At 43.9% G+C, this 17,911-nt stretch overlaps 1 protein-coding gene across 12 annotated transcripts in view; it reads right to left on the bottom strand.

Annotated features, from left to right (window-relative positions):
• Positions 1–17,911, bottom strand: part of CPS1 (carbamoyl-phosphate synthase 1) — a 256,402-nt gene that overhangs the window by 132,768 nt on the left and 105,723 nt on the right. For 11 of the 12 annotated variants that reach the window (XR_016468447.1, XR_016468446.1, XR_016468445.1 and 8 more), the window contains exons 38-42: positions 3,423–3,733; positions 2,464–2,607; positions 2,089–2,277; positions 1,350–1,529; positions 1,115–1,241 (exon numbers count right to left, since the gene is read on the bottom strand). The gene's annotated coding sequence lies outside the window, so the exon portion shown is untranslated. The remainder of the gene's footprint in view (positions 1–1,114; positions 1,242–1,349; positions 1,530–2,088; positions 2,278–2,463; positions 2,608–3,422; positions 3,734–17,911) is intronic. The other variant, XR_016468453.1, reaches the window with a different exon arrangement.

Here is a 17,911-nt window from a genome sequence, read left to right as displayed (position 1 = left end):
TATGTGGGATATGAATTAAACTCTATTTACCAGGCAGTATTTTCAAAACTTGAGCCCCACTTTCTTTTCTCAACCAAAGCAACCAGAAAATAGAAGATCAAAGGTGAGAATTTTCCTCCAGTTCTCATCACTGTCATCTCTCTGCTCTTGATAGCAAAGAGCCAACTGATCCTTGACCTATGCCTGGCTGTTCCTGGTGTGCATCATTGCCTGGATGTCTGTGCAGCCCTGCAAGTGCATGATGGGGGAGAGAAGCAGCAATATACAGCTGCACAGCAGGCTGAAGGGCTATCTGGAAGGAACATTAATTTTGGCCAAGGAAACTGTTTCAGCTAATGTATGTTCCCTAATGATTTTTAATGTCACATGGGAAGAGTCGCTCTTTAATTTCAAGGGCCTGCCCAAGATGTTTTGTGGCAGTAAAGCATGCAAGACTTGCTCCAGGCAAGAGCATCCTCCTGTCAGCACCCAGACTGAGATTTCAGGGAATCAAAACTTGCTGAGACATCCACCATGGTGTCTGGCACACTGGGACACACTATTAACCCCACTCTTTCTTATAAAGCTCACTGCTCCAGAGAAGGACACCGCACATTTCCCCACACATTGGCTCCAGGCATCCATGCGTAGTCATATTGACCCTGGGACAGTGGCAGTGGGAATAAAGCCATCCTGAATCTGACACCAATCATTTTATATCCTGATGCATGAGGCTTAATTACCCGTGTCATTAGCTTAGTTTGCTTCAAAAGTAATATTTAACAGATACTGAAAAGCATCATCATGCACGTTAATTATCTCCTAGCTAGATGGGAAAATAAGAAATTGATTTGGTAGGAATTAATAAACAAAGCACAAACCAGAACACAATAGAGCCATCACCTAGAAGCAGGTGGGTAAAGCCAAATGTAGCCCTGTGTTTGAAAAAAAGCTTTTGGAATAAATGTTTAAATGCAGTTAAGGGATTTTTTTCTTTTTTTTACTCTAAAAAAAGTGAAACGGCAAGAGTTTTGAGAAACACAGAAGCATAAATATCCATCACATAGATAAACACACATCTGCAACAAGAAAACCCTGTGGGTGTTTTCATCCTGTGCAGTGTGCTTGGTGGTACCTTTAAATATGGAGAGCACTGCTCCTTTACTCTCCTGACTTGCACAATCCATCAGTGTCTGCGTGGCTCCGGGTCCCTGTGGTCTTCTACCGCTGCTCATTCCCCACGACACGAGTTAGTGCTTCAACTGCACCACCAAGAATGAGGAATGAAAAGGTAAATTGGATTTGTGAGGGCTCCCTGTGCCAGACAATAGGAACAGGAAAGAAGAAGGAAAGGGAAAACTATTACTGACCTTTCTCCATTGCCAGGGTGCATGCTGGGGAAGAAAGGAGCCAAGATCTCACTCTTATTTCACTGAGACAGAGGCTGGGGGAGGCTGAAAGTCGGTGCTGGTGCCAGACTCCATGTGGACAGTCAGGTCAGATTCAGTTCTGTGCTGCCTTGCCAATGCCCTCAGCGTGTCCTCCCTGCACTGACAGAGCCAAACCACATGAGATGGAGTCAAATTAAATTACCAGGTCATTTCTTTGGTTTGCACAGATGGTCTGTGGGAGGGGAGTCAAACAGTCCCATGGAGCCCCCAGACCTCAAACCAGTTGGACATCCAAAGGCAGAAGGGACAGGGCAGCCTTGATGCAGCAGCTGTGGTGAGCCAGGTCCCTTGAGCCATAGGGAGCAGGGGGCATAGAAAGAGAAGAGGGGCAGACTCCCAACAGGACAAATCCACCTTGTTCTGCCAGAGTGGAAAGGTCATTTACATCAGCTGAACAATCGTCCTGCAAGGTCTTTAGAAGTCCTCAAAACCATATAAAAATGCACTGAAGAATCCTTGCTTTCTAAAGCTGCTTCATCCCACTCCAAAAGGAACATCTCCATTTCCACTCCCTCTCCCAACCTCACCTCATTAACTGTTTTTTAAATGCATCCCATAGTGCCAAAACTACAAAAAAAAAAAAAAAGAGAAGAAGAAGAAGAAAAGAAAGAAAAAAGCCTCTCTTCCCTGCTCCAAAGAGCAATTAAATCCCATTAACCTTCAGCTGGCCCACTCAGGCAAGACGGTCACTGACAACTGTCATCAAACTTCCAGCAGCATAGCCACAGAGCCACCAGGACTGCTCGGGGAAGCCTTGTTCATGGCTTTACTTAGTGTTCTCCCCATATGTGCACAGAGCTGTGTGCTGGGACAGGCAGGATTGTCTTCTCGCTGCAGATGAGAGCACCTAACATTCAGGGAAAAAACAGGTTTGCAGTTACTGAATTATCTCTGGGAGTAAAAATCCCACCCCAGCAAACAGCAAGGCACAAAACGGCAAAGCTGCAAGCTGTCATAAGCAGGTTGCATGGGGGACAATGCCAGCAAACATCCTGCTTTGCCTCTGTTTGTATTAGTGAGGCCGTTTGCTCACCCTGCTTGTTTCTCAGCTAGGACTGTGATGAGGTTGAATTCCCTCTGACTCTTCTCGCTGGCGTTTTGGTGGGTTTTCAGCAGGTACTGCAGGCATGATGTGTTATTGGAGACTTGGGCAGCACATCACCGGGGCTCAGTTTTCCTGTAAGTCAAGAAAACAGTCTTGCAAGAAAGACAAACCGACAAGCGTGATGCATATGGCAGCAAATAATGAAAACCAGACTTCAATCAGCCAGAAAACTACCCAAAGGAAAGGGAGAACTAAGTATTCAGAGAATTCAGAGAAGTATTCAGGCCAATCTCAGCTCATCTCTTCACACCTTGTGCTCAAAAGTGGGTTTGCTTTGGGCCACAAGCAAAATGAAATTTAAAAGGAGGAAGTCTTCATCCCTTCCCAGCTGGGCCCTTGGAACAGACAAGCTGAAGTTTATACTCTCTCTGCACTGCTTGCTGGTCCCTATGCACAGCCCACTAAGTAGCACAGTGAAGACAGGCTCCACTTCTCTAAAATCCACAGCCCTTAAGCTGTACCAAGTTATATATCAAACAGTGACACCTTAAAATCAGAAGTGACTTTTAAAAGCACCGGCTTCTATTTTTGGAAGGCAATTCCTTCCCTTGAAGCATCTTGTTTAGAAAATAACAGTTTTTCCTCCTTTCCATTGATATTTGTGACAGAATGATTGTGAGGTCTCAATTACTCTGTATTCAGTGTGCTAATCCCCTTGGAGATAATGTGTTGCAGTCACCATGAAACCAGGCACTTAATGAGATGATTGAAAATAGTAATCAGGCACTAGGTGAAGCACCTCACCTCTGGCTATTTGAGATTACTGACTCCAGAGAAACAAGCTGAATTATTTTTCTATCACATTTATTCCTCCATCCATAAAATCTTCTTATACTAGCTTCTAAAATACATAAGCAACGTGCTTCACTTCACAGAACTATACTTACTGTCACAGCTGAGCCCACAGGTCAATGTGTCTGAAGATGTAGATATCAAAATTCAGACTTAACCCAGCAGATCCGCGATTCCAGGTGAGGAACATTTCTGTCCTTGAATTCCTCCTCCTTTGCAGTCAGTTCACGTGGGGGTGGCGAATTCACAGAAGAATGTCCACTCCCCACTGAGTGTGACATCTCCTTATTTTCCGTGCTGATCTTTTCCCCGGTGGGAGCGACAGTGGCTGTCCTATAGGGGAGCAGCCAGCTCCACCATAGTTACAAGATGTCCTGGTCTTACATCAGCAGAGAGCATTCAATTCCTGTCAATAGAAGAAAAGTTGTTGGCACCAGCAGGAGCAGGTGGGAACCAAATCTAACAGTCCTGGTCCCGCCCCACAGGGACACCCAACAAGAAGATCTCACTGATGTGCTGTGTGCCATTCATTCATACAGCTCCTGGACCTCCACCCACCCTACGCTCTGCCCATTACAGAAGGCAGAACCACCAGCAGCCATACAGCCACTACATTTCAAGACATAAATAAGAACCTAAAGCAACCAGACCAATTTCCCCATTAAATGCATATTGCCACCATGAGGGCTGGAATGAAGGTCTGGGTTTGAATGTATTGTTGACAGGAATCCATTTCCAAAGGCATCAATTATTTACGACTGTAATAAATCATTTACATAGCACTGTAAATTCCAAACAGGGTTGAACAAACACAAGGCTTCATCATCACCCATTTCTCTTACAGCCAGAGCTGGGCTGGGAAGAGATGCTTATCTTAAATGGGATTGATTGGAGGCATTGTGCTCAGGGCATTGTACTCTGCATACAGTAAGGGGTAAAACTTGATGAAATAAAGGGTAAATTAATGTTAAGCCTCACTCTGGCAGTTCCAGGGCTGCCATGTTAACTGGTAGCAACATGTGAAGTTGGCATTTTACAGCCAGCTTGGGGATGGGTGGGGTAGGTCCTGACACAACTATTCTGCCACTGACACATGTCAGTGCAAAAAAGGTGCTGAAGAGTTTTGGGAAACACTGCTGGGAATCTTCCATCTGACCCTGGTGGGTCACTGCACAGACCTGTGGCTGTGCCCAAGTCAGCTGGGTAGGGACAGCCCCAACCAGCAGCAGCCTCTCCACCAGCATTAGGGCTCACCATTTCTCATTACCTGTTTATATCTGAAATCTGGGACAGCTGCTGTGAACAAAGCTGTGGGGAGGTTTAGCAAGACATGCACTAAACAGGGCTGAGCTTCTACCCAGCCTAATGACAATGCAGCGAAATGCTGCAGCCCAGCTAACAGGAGGCTGGATCCTGCTCACATTACTCAAGTGCTCCACGGCCAGGTTCTGAGCCAAGTGGTGGGTCTCACTGCCATGAGCAAACTTTGCAGTATAAAAAAAAAATTAAAAAAAAAAAAATCAACCCTGGACTTGTGAAGCTTCTACAAACCAGGCAGTTATCCTGCAAATCCCTTCCTTATAAATAAATAACGAAAGCAACAGATAGATGATGCTGCTACAAGAAAGCGGCGAAATCAGTTGGCCTGTTTAAATCACTTGTGCTGGGGATGTATTTCCTCTGCCAGCCTGTTACTCAGAGCCCTGTGATTCGCTCTCCCTTTTTTTTTCCCCAAACCAAAAACCTGCTGTTTTTTCTCTGAGCCTGAATGTTGCTGACTCCTTTGTCAGAGCCAGCTGCTATTAGTCATTTGGGGCTAATTCCTGCCAGGGTTTTATTTGCTGCAAGGCCCACAGAGGGATTTAAAGCTTTGCAGCAATCCACAAAGACCTAGTTGATCATATAGCCAAACTCTGTGTCACCTACCAGCATCAACAAAGTGGCTCAAACAAGACGAAGGGTGATGTGGCACCATGATGTGCCTCATGTCATCGAGACCAGAGCCTGGCCTTCAGGTGTGAGAGGCCATCTGCCTCAAGAAGAAACCATGGGCTCTACTTCTCTTCACAGGACACCACTTGTAATGCAACAAAGCAGAAACATGCCATTTGGAAGTAATGAAGGCTCTGATCCAACGTCACAAGGCTCAGCATTGACACTCGCACCACTGAGCCAGTAGTGATCTTCCCATAGGGACTTACATTGAAAACATCTTCAGCACGCTGGTAGTAATTTGGAGAGGCATGCTGAAGTACTCTGGACAACTGGGTATGTCATATACCACATTTCAGTGCAATTTTAAGAATTGCAGCATCAGCCACATCTCCACAGAATGTTGAAGATACAAAAGAATTTATGAATACTCCACGTTAAAATTCACTGCTACCACTTAGTGAACCTCCTGCTGCAGCCTAATGCAGTCCACAGGTGACTCACTTTGCTTGGTTCTGGCATCCATTTGTGTACTCCAGATCATTCCTGTGTTGTGGGCAGTAATGGTCCTCCATGGCAGTGCAGGCATGGCACATAGTGCCACAACTTACCCGTCAGGCTCTTGGAGGTTACTACTTGTAATTAACTGCTGGGAAAGAACCACGAGGAAGAGTGGCTCTTATGATTAACAACAACTAGTGAAGACATCAAGAACCAATTTACCTTTTTATCTCTTATCACATAACAGGAAACCTCTGATATGCATTACTTCCATGCTGGTCCACATCATAGCACAATTTCTGTGGTCCCCTGCCAAAACAGGGAGCCTTGGGCCATGTGAGTGTGAAAGGTACAGAATTAAATACTTGCACCTGTGTTGATAATCGGCTAATTATCACTGCCTTCTGGGCAACTTGTGATCACAAGGCTTTCAGCAGAAGTCCTAGGAGAATTTCACCCTCCCCCTTTCTGAAGCAGCCAAATCTGCAGCCTAGGAATACTGGCCAGTTTCGGTCTCTCTACTTGAAAATGATTTTTATTTTTTATCTTTTTTTAAAGAAAATACTATGGAAATTTGCCTACTATATCAGGCCAAAAGGGGCTATGTGGGCACCTAAAAGCATTGTGAAAGACTTTTTAAAATCTCATTCAGGTTTCCCACAGCATTCAGTTAGTCACCTACTCACCACCTACTCTTTGAAAGGGTAGGTAGCAGCAGGACAAGGGGAAATGGTTTTAGGTTGAGGGAGGGAAGATTTAGGTTGGGTGTCAGGGGGAAGTTCTTTACAGAGAGAGTGGTGAGGTGCTGGAACAGCTGCCCAGAGAGGTTGTGGATGCCCCATCCCTGGAGGTGTTCAAGGTCAGGTTGGATGTAGCCCTGGGCAGGCTGGTCTGGTATTAAAATACGGAGGTTGGTGGCCCTGCCTGTGGCAGGGGGGTTGGAGATTCATGATCCTTGCAGTCCCTTCCAACCCTGGCCATTCTGTGATTCTGTGAAGAGAACACATTGTCCAAGATCTGCTCTTCACTGCCCACACCTAGGACAGGCTGGGGAAGTGAGAGAGGTAATGCTGACTTTGTAGCTCAGAGAAGCACACCTTGTTTGGTATCTGTAGTCTTGTTCCCCTTCCCCTGAGACCATCCCACACTGCAGAGCTCAGGGAGGCCTGCAGAAAAGCCATAACATGGACATTCTTGCACCAACCATCCCTTGCCACACTCAGGACAAGAGGTCAGATCACAGAATGGCTTGGGTTGGAAGGGACTCCAAGACCATCAAGTTCCAACTTCCCTACCACAGGCAGGGCTGCCAACTTCTAGATCAAGTTCTAGATCAGATTGCCCAAGGACCCATCCAACCTGGCCTTAAACATCTACAGGGACAGGGCATCAACAACATCTCTGGGCAGCCTGTCCCAGCACCTCACCACATTCTCAGTAAAAGAAAACTTTCCCCTGACATCAAACGTAAATCTCCCCTCCTTTTGTTTAAAATCTTTCCTCTCCGTCCTATCTCTATCTACCTTCCTAAGAATTTGATTCTCTCATGTTTATAAATGTCCCTTTAAATATTAGAAGGCTCCCTGCAGCCTTCCCTTTTCCTGTTGAATGCATGCAGTCACCCAAATCATTGTCAGAAACACCTCAAGAAAGGGATACGGGCTTTATATCACATCAGCTTTGTGTGCCATTGCTTGCAGAATGCAGCTGCAAACCGTTCCATGCTGAGAACCTCTCCTCACTCCAGCTACCCTTGTGTTGGAGGCAGGTTTTGGAAACCCAGCTCTTCCAATTATCACAGGAAGCAAAATTTAGGCAATGTAAGCAGCTGGTGGCTGAGCTATTGGCTGCTCCTCACAATAACCTCTTGCTTGTACTCCAGCCCTTTCCTGCCCTTGATCCCTAGGTTGCCTGCATCTGTAGCAGCTCAGATGGAACCCATTCTTCTTAAAAGGAAACTATGCATACCTTTGCAAAAGAGAGCCCATGCAAACAACACACCACAAGGCAAAATTTTTGAGTAGGTTTCCTCTTCGCAATCCTGACTACAAACAAGCTTTCCAATTTTCCACAAATGCTTTGAATCATGTCCCTTCATGTGTGTGAAAAAGTCTGAAAGTACAGAAAAGTTTTTCTACCCAACTCATTTGGTGGGAACCCCTGAAGCAGAAAGAAGTAAACCAACATTCTTGCCAAGAGATTGGGAATTTTCCAATTCATGCTTTTGTTGCTCCCACCCATCTGCACAAGTACAATAGCGGGGCCACGTTTGGCTCTGCAGCAAACTCAAATGCAATTGGCAGAAGTGGGGAAAGAGATATAATTGTGTTTCTCCAGGAAAAGTGGTCATTAGGAGGGTATTATCTGGATAGTGGTTATGTAAACTGTAGCTGAATAAGCTCTATTTACAACAAGAAAAATTGCCAGAAAGTGATCAGAACACATGCGATCTGATGAAAAGGCTGCACTTGAGCAACATGAAAAGCCAGTAATCTACGAGGAAGAAGCTGTCTTATAACTAGGAATTTTAAGCAGGAATACTGCTGGTGGAGGAATTTCAAATCTAACCAGACCACGAGTTTCAACATTTCTCAGTAGTCCTGAACCTCTTCTGGAACTTGACATAAATGAGACTGAGAGAGAAGGCTGCTGCATCACAGGGACCAGGCTCTGTCCTGCTCTGTACTTTCTGCAAGCCTACAGCATTCACAACAGCACATCCCTGCCCTTCGGTACGTAAGCTTTTTGTAGAGACCAAGTCCTGTCCTCATACTTCACTACCATAGAGGTTCCATATACTCAGAAGAAGAAATCTACCCCATTACAGCTCAGTTCGTCCCAGTAGTTCGTCCCAACATCAATCGTGATGTCTCTAATAATTTGTAACAGACCTGAGACTCAGTCTCTCAGTATCACTTTCACTTGCAGCCAGAAAGTGCTGGATCAATCCCAGTCAAGTTCCTCTAGCATATCTCACTGAAAAAGACAGCATGAATGACTGCAAGATCCACACAAGTGGCTTTATCTTAGATTGCACACACAGACTTCAGAGTATTATTTTTCTTTCAGTCAGTACTTTCTAGAAAGAGGCAACCTGTGTGAATTCACAAGCACAATCTGGGACATAAAGAACTTGGTCTAACCAGAGGAGCTTAGTTCAGCTTGACAGGTTTGAGACCTTATGGGGAGAATTCCGTAAAGGTGTTAAGCAGTTCAGTTAAATCAGACACATACTTGGATGCCCAAAGCTTCTGCTATCATGGACTAAACCACCAAACGTGTGTGTTCCTCATGCAGCAGTACAACCTCCTCTAACTAAAGTACCCGATGAGTTTTTTTTTTTGCCATGCAGACTTCTCCTCCTCCTCTTATTGTCAGAAGTGCTTAAGATGACAGGAAGCAGTACCCTTTCCTCTAGCTCACTAAGCCTTATGTCCCTGTCCTACAATCTGATGGCTACCTGCAATTTCACACAGAACATATGGAGGGAGATGGAGTTGTATTTGTGTGAATCTCATTCATTCAGCATCATTAGTCCTTGATCCTCCAGTGCAGGTGTTAACACATATGGCCACTATTCTCCTGTGCTCATCAAACAAGCAAAACCAACTTGCTCATAACTTCAAGCTGTAGGGCACTTACAGGCTGACAGACTCAACTCTAATTCCTCTGCTTGTTTTTTTTTTTTTTTTCTTCTCTGTTCCGTTTGACAAATGAACGCTGCGCTCTCAAAACTGAAATGAGAAGCTCGAAGACTGATCAGTAGGAAATGAGCACTCAGTTGATTTGTGAGAAATGCAGACAGTTCTGCTGGATTTCCTTTTCTTTTTTCTCTTTTAAGATGAATTGTTTTCTCAGAAAGGAACTTCCAGCTGCCATATAAACGCATAAGGTTGTACTTAATATTTATATAAGCAACCCTTAAGAAAAAGATGGAGTATCGATGATTCAGTGAAGTGTCTTCTTTCTTTTCAGAGTTAATGATGAACAATAGTCCATTCTGCAGTTGGCTGCAGGATGAGAGGTTGCTTTTGGTAATGTGACAGCGAGATGGTCCAGCTGTACTGCCTATCTGTATTGTTTAGAAGCTGCCACAACAGAGAATGTATCAATCACCATTTGAATGCTGCAGAAGCGTTTCTGGTGAAAATCTGTTTAGCGTGATTACAACTTATACAAGCTTCCCAAAAGTTCAGCCAGAAAATGGAACCTGCTTATCCCGTCTTAGCACAGAGATATTTGTTGGCATGGAACAACCACATGTTAAAATGGATGACCACCTCATCTGTGCTTCTTGCTTCACAGCAAAATATACAGAGCACCTACCATACCACTCATGAATGCTCCACATTCCTACAACAGCCCAAAGGCACTGCTGACATCCCAGAATATTAGGAATATATATATATATTCTTGCTTTTTTTTCTTACCCCCCCAGACACAAACAGTAACAGGAGAGTCGGCTCCAGGAGAGAAGCTGTAAATCCATGTGATCTTTTCATACCTGGGGAAAAATAGCCCTCTGGGATCTCCATCAAACCCTGAAATTAACAGAAAGTCTCCCAAAGGGGATTTACTGGGCTTCAACTCAGAAACTCCATCCCCATCATAGATATTCACAGCTTCATTCTTTATCGGAATAGAGAATACCTGCTTTTTACTCTGTGGCAGGGAGGCGCCAAGACAAAAAGATTTGAATGGGATTAAGACTCCTAAAAAGGTCACTGGTGCAACGTAGGACTTGCATACGTAATGCAGCTGTGCAACTTTCACTGATCTGCATTAAAATGTGATCCTAGGTGACTCTGATCATTACCTGCTTCCCTTGCTAGCTGTCAGAACTGCAGGACTGCCTTTGCATGCCTGGCTCACTGCTTTACCTGCACACTATGCATGCACACCTGAACAAACCATCAGCCCTTGGTGGGCTTGTAGAAAAGCCCTGCTTGCAAAACATTTACTACCAGAGGTTAGACAATAAAGAGTAAAGACAACAGCAGGTCCCTAACAACTCAGAGTAGATTTGCAGAATTGTTTGCAAAAAGGGAGGGCAGGGAGGATGCACAATGAGAAAAAATCAGTAGAACATTTTTGCTTATAAAGCAGAGCATGTTTTCAGTTGTATGACCAAAAGACAATAAGCTGATACCCAAAAACAATAAGCACAAAGGTGTTTCCGCAGAGCTTCTTCTCAAATTAATCTTAATTTCCCACCAGTTTGTCATTACTCTGATTAGAGTGCTGCTATTGGTGTATCATAGCCAGAGATGAAACACTGCCAACACACGAGGACATCGCAGCCTCTCCCCAAGCAGCATTTCTAGGAAGCACACTGCTGTTTCTGGCTGGAAGCACTCTAGAAAATGGCTCTTATCTGCAAGAAGCCAGTTTACCAGCAGGAATTAGGAGATGTAAATTGCGTCATAAACCCAGACAAGTTAAACCAGGGTAGAACTTGGTGGTGTTGGACTGAGATTCAAAATACCCAATATTAACCCTTGTCTTTGCAAGGAGCTTGATGTGATGGGCTGGGAAGCTGCCCAGGTCTTACCTCTCACTGCCTGCATTTGCCGTGGACCAAGGAAAAGCAGAGGTAAGACAGCAGCCAAATAACAAGGGGATGCTGTCAGCTCACTGGTCTGCTATAGGACCTCAAGGGCCTGAAATGCTCCACAGAGACCACCAGACAAAGCACGTGCATTCTCCTTGCAGTCACAGCCATCTGCCAATCAGTACTATCAATCTGCTATAAACAAGCCTCAAACCAGTGGACGAGGCCAACGCTGTGACTATTTAACATACCTGCTGCCAAGCTAGCTGCTCACTAGCTGCCTATAAATCCTGACCTGACATATGCATGTGTTATGTTTTCCAGCTTTTTGGCTTTCCACCCTTTGTTTTGCAATCCCAGAATGACTGCAATTAAGGAATATTACCTCATCAAAATGCCTATCAGCACACTAGCCTGTAAACACTTGTAATAAGCATGGCTAATAAAATACAGTTTATTAGCCAACCTTGTACAGTATTTTTACAGCCTTTTTCACTCATCGTTGAGAAAAATAAATCCTCCACAGCTGTGCTGGAGCTGGCATTGCTGCCAGCCTCCCTTGGTCTCACCTGTAACGAGGTGAGTAATTAAAGTCCTTATTGGAGCAGCAGGGTTTTTTTTTGTTGCCTGCCACAATCCTATTCTCTGCTCTTCTGACTGACTCAGAGAGGAACTGCCACAAATGCTGCTTCTAAAATAGATCAGCAGTGAATTTTGCTTTTGTTGCATTGAGTGATGGAAAAATTCAGCATCCCGGCTGCTCAACAATTCTCATCCCTAGCCCCAAAAGTGCCAAGGAGAAATTGAGTGGCCCCTCCCAAGCCTGGTTCAAATCCCTGGGCAGGAGCAGCAAAGAGCTACTTGCAAATCACTGCAGTTAAAATGGTAACAAGGAAATCGCCGGAAGAAAGCGAGGGGGAAAAATGCTCTCGCTCCATAAAGTTCTCAGGAATCAATTAGTCTGGAATGATGGTAGATAAGTGATGATTTGTGCGGGGTTATAAGAGAGCTATAAACATTTTGCTTTTATTTGTGCCATGACCTTGCTTGTTCTCAGCCACCAACTGGGCAAACGAACCACAGAATAGGAACACTGCAAAAAGCTTAAGCCATTGAATCAAAGGAGAATGTTTTACTCAGTGGAAAACCATGCAGTCTTCTCTCACACAAGATGTTGTTTTGTAGCTTTTTTTTTCTTAAAGGTACTTGGTGAAGTCAATTATCATGATATACGGAGTTACTTTCCATGAGATAAACATAAAACCAAATGCTTGGCAGTAAACATAAACCTCCCAAGTTTTTCCTCCTTCTTCTGTCCTTTTATCTCTTTTTATTACCACATTCAGAAGTATAAATTGGTAATTTATTGAAAAATGAATGGCAACATTTACTGAAGTGGCACTATTTGCTACCCATTTTACTGTGAAAAGTCTGGTTTTAGGAGCTTGCTTCTTTATGTTTTTAACACAAACATAAACAAAAATGATCTTTCGAAGATGACTTAAATATTTTCTCCCTTTTCTTGCGCTCTTTACAAACAGAGACACTGGGGGAAAAAAAAAATCATTGAAAGGAGTAAGACCATCAGGTCCTCATGTGGAATGCCAGCACCGCAGCCTAGAGGAGGGAGCATGGATTTGTCCTGAGAACCAGCCAGGAAATCAGCTTCACTCTGGAATCCTGTTGCAGGCTAACAACTCCCTGGTAAGAATTTAGATGTTTTACCTGCTTAAGGCAATGAAGTCATCAAAGACATTACCCCTCCTCCTCACCCAAGCTGCTGGGCTTTACCCAAGGAACAGCATATCACACTTTCAGAAGTCACTTGCCCACAGCAAGGTTTGCAGAGAAGGTAAATTGCTGCTGGTGACATAATGGATAGACCTAGGGAAAAAAAAAATAGATCCTTGCTCATGGCATTTGGCAATCCATGAGCTCAGAGGGCAGAATGAGTCGGGTGTGGGAAGGAGATGCAGAAAAGAGGAGTCACCAGGGAGAGATGCTTGGAGGATTGAGTTGGCCTTGAAAACAGCCAAGTCCCAACAGCATGTGTTTTTTCCAAAGCTGCTGAATCACAGCTTTCCCTTTCTATTAGAGTTGTTAGTATGAGAGGAACACATTAAAGGGGACCATGGATGAGTACTGCTATTGGAGACTCTGCATTAGCACAAACAGCCCCCACATGAATTCAGTACTGCTCCACAACATTTACAACCCAAGCATATAGACTTATGGCAAGCTGGTAAAGGCTGTGTCCATCAAGCTGCAAGCCATTCACATAGCACATCTTCAAAAAGACTTCCCAGAGCCAGAAAGAGAGACCTCTGTATTCTGTGCATCCATCTTACTGACACACTTGCTCAGATCACTAGGGCTTTGGGTCCTAATTTTGACATCTATCAAAGAAGCTGGCAGGTGCCAAGCTGTTTCTTGACACCTGCAATGGGCTAGCCATGCACACTCCATCAGCTACTGCTTTGCAAAAAAGGCTGTGCTGTCTCCATGTGACACCTGGTAACTGCAGATCTCCATCCCTTGTGGAGCAGCTCAAGGTTGTGACCCCCTCCAGCAGGGATCAAAGCAATTACATGGTGCTGCTAAATTATAGAAAGTGTAAATATATGTTCCAGGTACAACCTTGCAGGATTCCCCAGAGAACATTACTTCTTTGTCTTTCTTAAGCTTGTCCTTATGCAAGGCCCTACAGACAGATTAGTGGCTGCACCGAACAATGGAGGGCGCTCCTTGCTGCCATTAACACATAATAAAACCTGTTTTATTAATGTTTTCACATAAGTAATTCAGCTAGACTGGAAACTGTCCACATAAATTCTCTGTGACTACACCACTTACACTCTGAAACTCCCATTTCTACAGAGCAAATCACTCATACCTTCTGCTATGTCCTGGAGCTGAATAGACAGCGATAACTTTCTGCAGGACGTAATTTAATTAAATTCATTCAATTCCAGAAGTTATCACAATTCAGAGGAAGCAAGTCATTGTCTGCTAAACTTTCTATGTTTGTAACAAAGAGCCTAATGCTCTGTAATTTCTATGATGACAAGCGTATGAAAATTGTGTAGGATTTTTCCACAAAAGCAGCGTCCTGGATTGAGAGAAAATATCTCCTTATTATAAATCCATTCTCTGAAGCACTCTACTCTCTAAAAATACAGTTTGAGAGTGAAGTCACATTATATTAAATGCTGTAATATTCTACTTTACACAGTTCTACAACCCCCTTTGCCAGATGCCTCACACAGGGCACCCAGCAATTCAAGCATTCTTTACAACACCTTTTCACAGTGAAGAATCACACACAGGTAGATCAGGGAAGGATTTGGATTGGGCACCCTGTGTAAATAAATTTTATACAGCTGCCTGTTGCTACTGGTTAATAGAGGTGAGAGGCCAACCAGCTCCACCATGCATGGCCAGGAAGGGCTTTGGATTTGTGTTTTGAGAAGTGACCCACAAAAAGGCATGAGGATGATGAGCCCTACCCTTCAGCTGAGCCCCAGGAACACTGCTGCTGAGCACAGCCTTTGGAAGCCTTTATGTTGATCAGGAATTCTTGAACAAGGGGACTGAGTCTCTGCTCTGATCTACCTAGGTAGTATTTAACAGAACTAATGTATGATAAAAGCAACTTCCTTCCCCTAACACCTTCCAACACAAACAGTAACCAGGTGGGAGGATGTTCTGCTCACAAAGAAACAAAATGGCTTCTGGCACATGGTGCCATCAGACAAAGTACTCACAGGCAAGCCCATACTCATATGCAGAAAGAAAAGCTGAACTCACCCAATTGGTAAAGGAGCTCTGTGGCCATGCAGCATTCCTCCTCAAGAAGCCCCAACTCCAAGAGATGCTCTCCCTTCCATGGCTGGCCCTTAAATGAGCTCAGGGTGTTTTCCCCCTGGGTCTGCCCCTTCTGGCCAGCTGGGGAGCACAGGTGAAAACACTTCGCCTGTGCCCCCTGGGCCAGCCACAGCCTTTCACCAGGTGTTCCATCACCACTTCAAGCCCTGACCTAACAGCTCCTCTACAGAAGGGAACACAGGCAGTGAAATGAAGGTCGTACATCTTGTGATTAGACGGTCATATCCAAGCCTGGCAAACTGGTGAGAAAGTGGTCTTAAACCAGCATAACAGCAACTAAAGCCAGCTATCATTATTTACTACAGCACGTGAGCAAATGTGTAACACATCCTCCTCTCAATGTAGGATTACTCCTCAGATTAGCACCACGAAGCTCTTTAAAAGAGAATTCAGATATGTCATTCAGTCTTAATGCATGAGTTTGAAAATCTAACCAATGTGGCAGTGGGTTTCTTCATCACCTCTGTGTCAAACAAAACATTTCTATTTAAACACTGGGAGAAGCCATTCTGTCCAGTTCATCCTGATCTGTTGGAGAAGATACGTTAAATCAATACTGGTCACTTTCTAGTAATGCCTTAGAGCAACAGCTTGACTCTGGCAAGGACCACAACAGAAAGGGATTGTGATAAATGAAGGAATTCTGCAGAAAAACCACTCCCAATTCAAAGCAGATAATGTGCACCAGAGCTCATGTGGAAGCAATTAATTCTAATCACTTATGAGACAATAAATTTAATTATGGGTTCTTTGAAAACTAAAAACCCAACAATTATTGTTAATAGTCTTTTCTTGATGGCAGATAGTGAACAGGATTTCTTGAGGCTGTTTTTCCTGCAGTTAATTAAAAAAAAAAAAAATCATTTTTTAGTTAAGGATGCCTGGGCTCACACTAATACATGTAACGGTGCTATTGCACTAAGTTTAGATCCCACAGGACAGAAAAACAATCTTTGAGCGTTTGTATAATTGGCATTTTTCTTTCTGCCAACGTCTCAGATCTTTATTACATGTTCATAGGTACACTCATCTGAAAACAGCTGGATGTCTCTAGCTTCATTTCAGCTACCTTTATGCTAGTGAGGCCAAAAATTACTATTCCAAAATGAGCAGTGCTCATTTTGGAGCTGTATGGGAGCTCTGGCTGGGGAGTAACAGCACTGGTAGCCTGGGCTGTAGCTCAGCCAAGCAGCTCCTGCTCCATGGTGACACAGCTGTGACCCACATTCATTCCTTCCCTGCACCTAACACCACTGCAAACAGTTTCAAACAGAAAATAAGCTGAGCTTAACAGCATATCTCACACAGCCTGAACTGCATGAGGATGGAGAAGGACCCAAACTCAGGCATTTCAAATTTTGATGCTCCACTCTTTCTCTCTACCAGATACCTGTTAGAGCCTGACTTTTCTGCACTTGCAGTAGTTTCCAGCATTCCCAAAGGTAAACTACACATGATGCTATTGTACCCACCAGAAATTACTTCAAAGCATTTACTAAAAAATATAAGCTAACAAAATCTCAAATTTGCCCAGTAGCTTTCACATCCATCCTTCTACCTTTGTACTCCCTCCCTACACCTAAGTGCTCTCCTAAGTCTGTTTTTCTGTCTTGCATGATGTTCAGATGGTTAATTACTACACTTCATGGAATCATTAAGGTTGGAAGAGACCTCTAAGATCATCAAGTCCAACCATCAATCCCTCCCTACCATGCACACTGACCACATCCTCAGTGCCACATCCCCACAGCTCTGGAACACCTCCAGGGATGGTGACCCCACCCACTGCATCACTGCTCTTCTTGAGAAGAACTTTTTCCTAATATCCAACCTGAACTTTTTCTATACCCAACCAACACACTATTACTGAGGCACCAAGTGCTTGTTATCCACATAGCATCTCAGAAGGAGATAAGAATGATACAGGATTGATGAGACCTTCAGGTAAGGAACTATAGCTTGGGCTAAGCTGCAAAACAGATAAACTCTGGTATCTGCATAGCTGCTCCAAGAGCATAACAGAAGCTTTTAGTATTTATTTTAGGATACTCTAAGAACTCAGATCTACTGGTGGTAAGAACACATTATGTATTTGCTTTCAGCTGGCCTCATCAACACATTCAAAATTTGACTGAAAGCTCAGGTTTGACCCTCAGCAAGAGTCAGATTTTGATCACTCCATCTTACTTTCCATCTCCACTGTTCCGTCTCCCATAACCCACGACAATAAACATTTCATCCCATGCCACATGATGCTTTGTCAGAAAATAACCCACTTTTCCAAGAGTTGCTCCAAGAAGCTTCTGTCAGAAGGGGGTGGATGTTAACGCCTCTCTCCCAGAGATGGCAAACAGCAGAGGGCCATTTTAAGCTATAATGAGGTCTCATTACCACAAGAGATCTTGAAGGACAAGAGCTAAGCAGTATTTAGTAAAGCTCAGGAAGTCAGAAAAAAAAGAACAAGATTGTCTAAAGCTGGAAGAGCAAATGTTCTTCCTGCAAAAGTGTCTGATTCACTATCATAAATAATGTGTGCAATCATTTACACGAGAGGCTAAAAGCAGTGTAAAATCAGCACATCCTGCTGGCTTTGCACTAGTGTTAGCAACTGACAGACACCATATCCATAGTGTTTAAGAAATATAATGCTTCAGGAGGAAAAACTTGACCTTTAATAATAAGAAATGTTTCCTGGAAGAATGAATTGTGCTGGAA

The sequence above is a fragment of the Phasianus colchicus genome, chromosome 7 (assembly GCF_987193195.1).
Source record: "Phasianus colchicus chromosome 7, bPhaCol1.hap1.1, whole genome shotgun sequence".
Lineage (NCBI taxonomy): Eukaryota > Metazoa > Chordata > Aves > Galliformes > Phasianidae > Phasianus > Phasianus colchicus.
The sequence above is the reverse complement of the archived record's forward strand: the minus strand, read 5'-3'. Positions and strand labels throughout refer to the sequence as shown.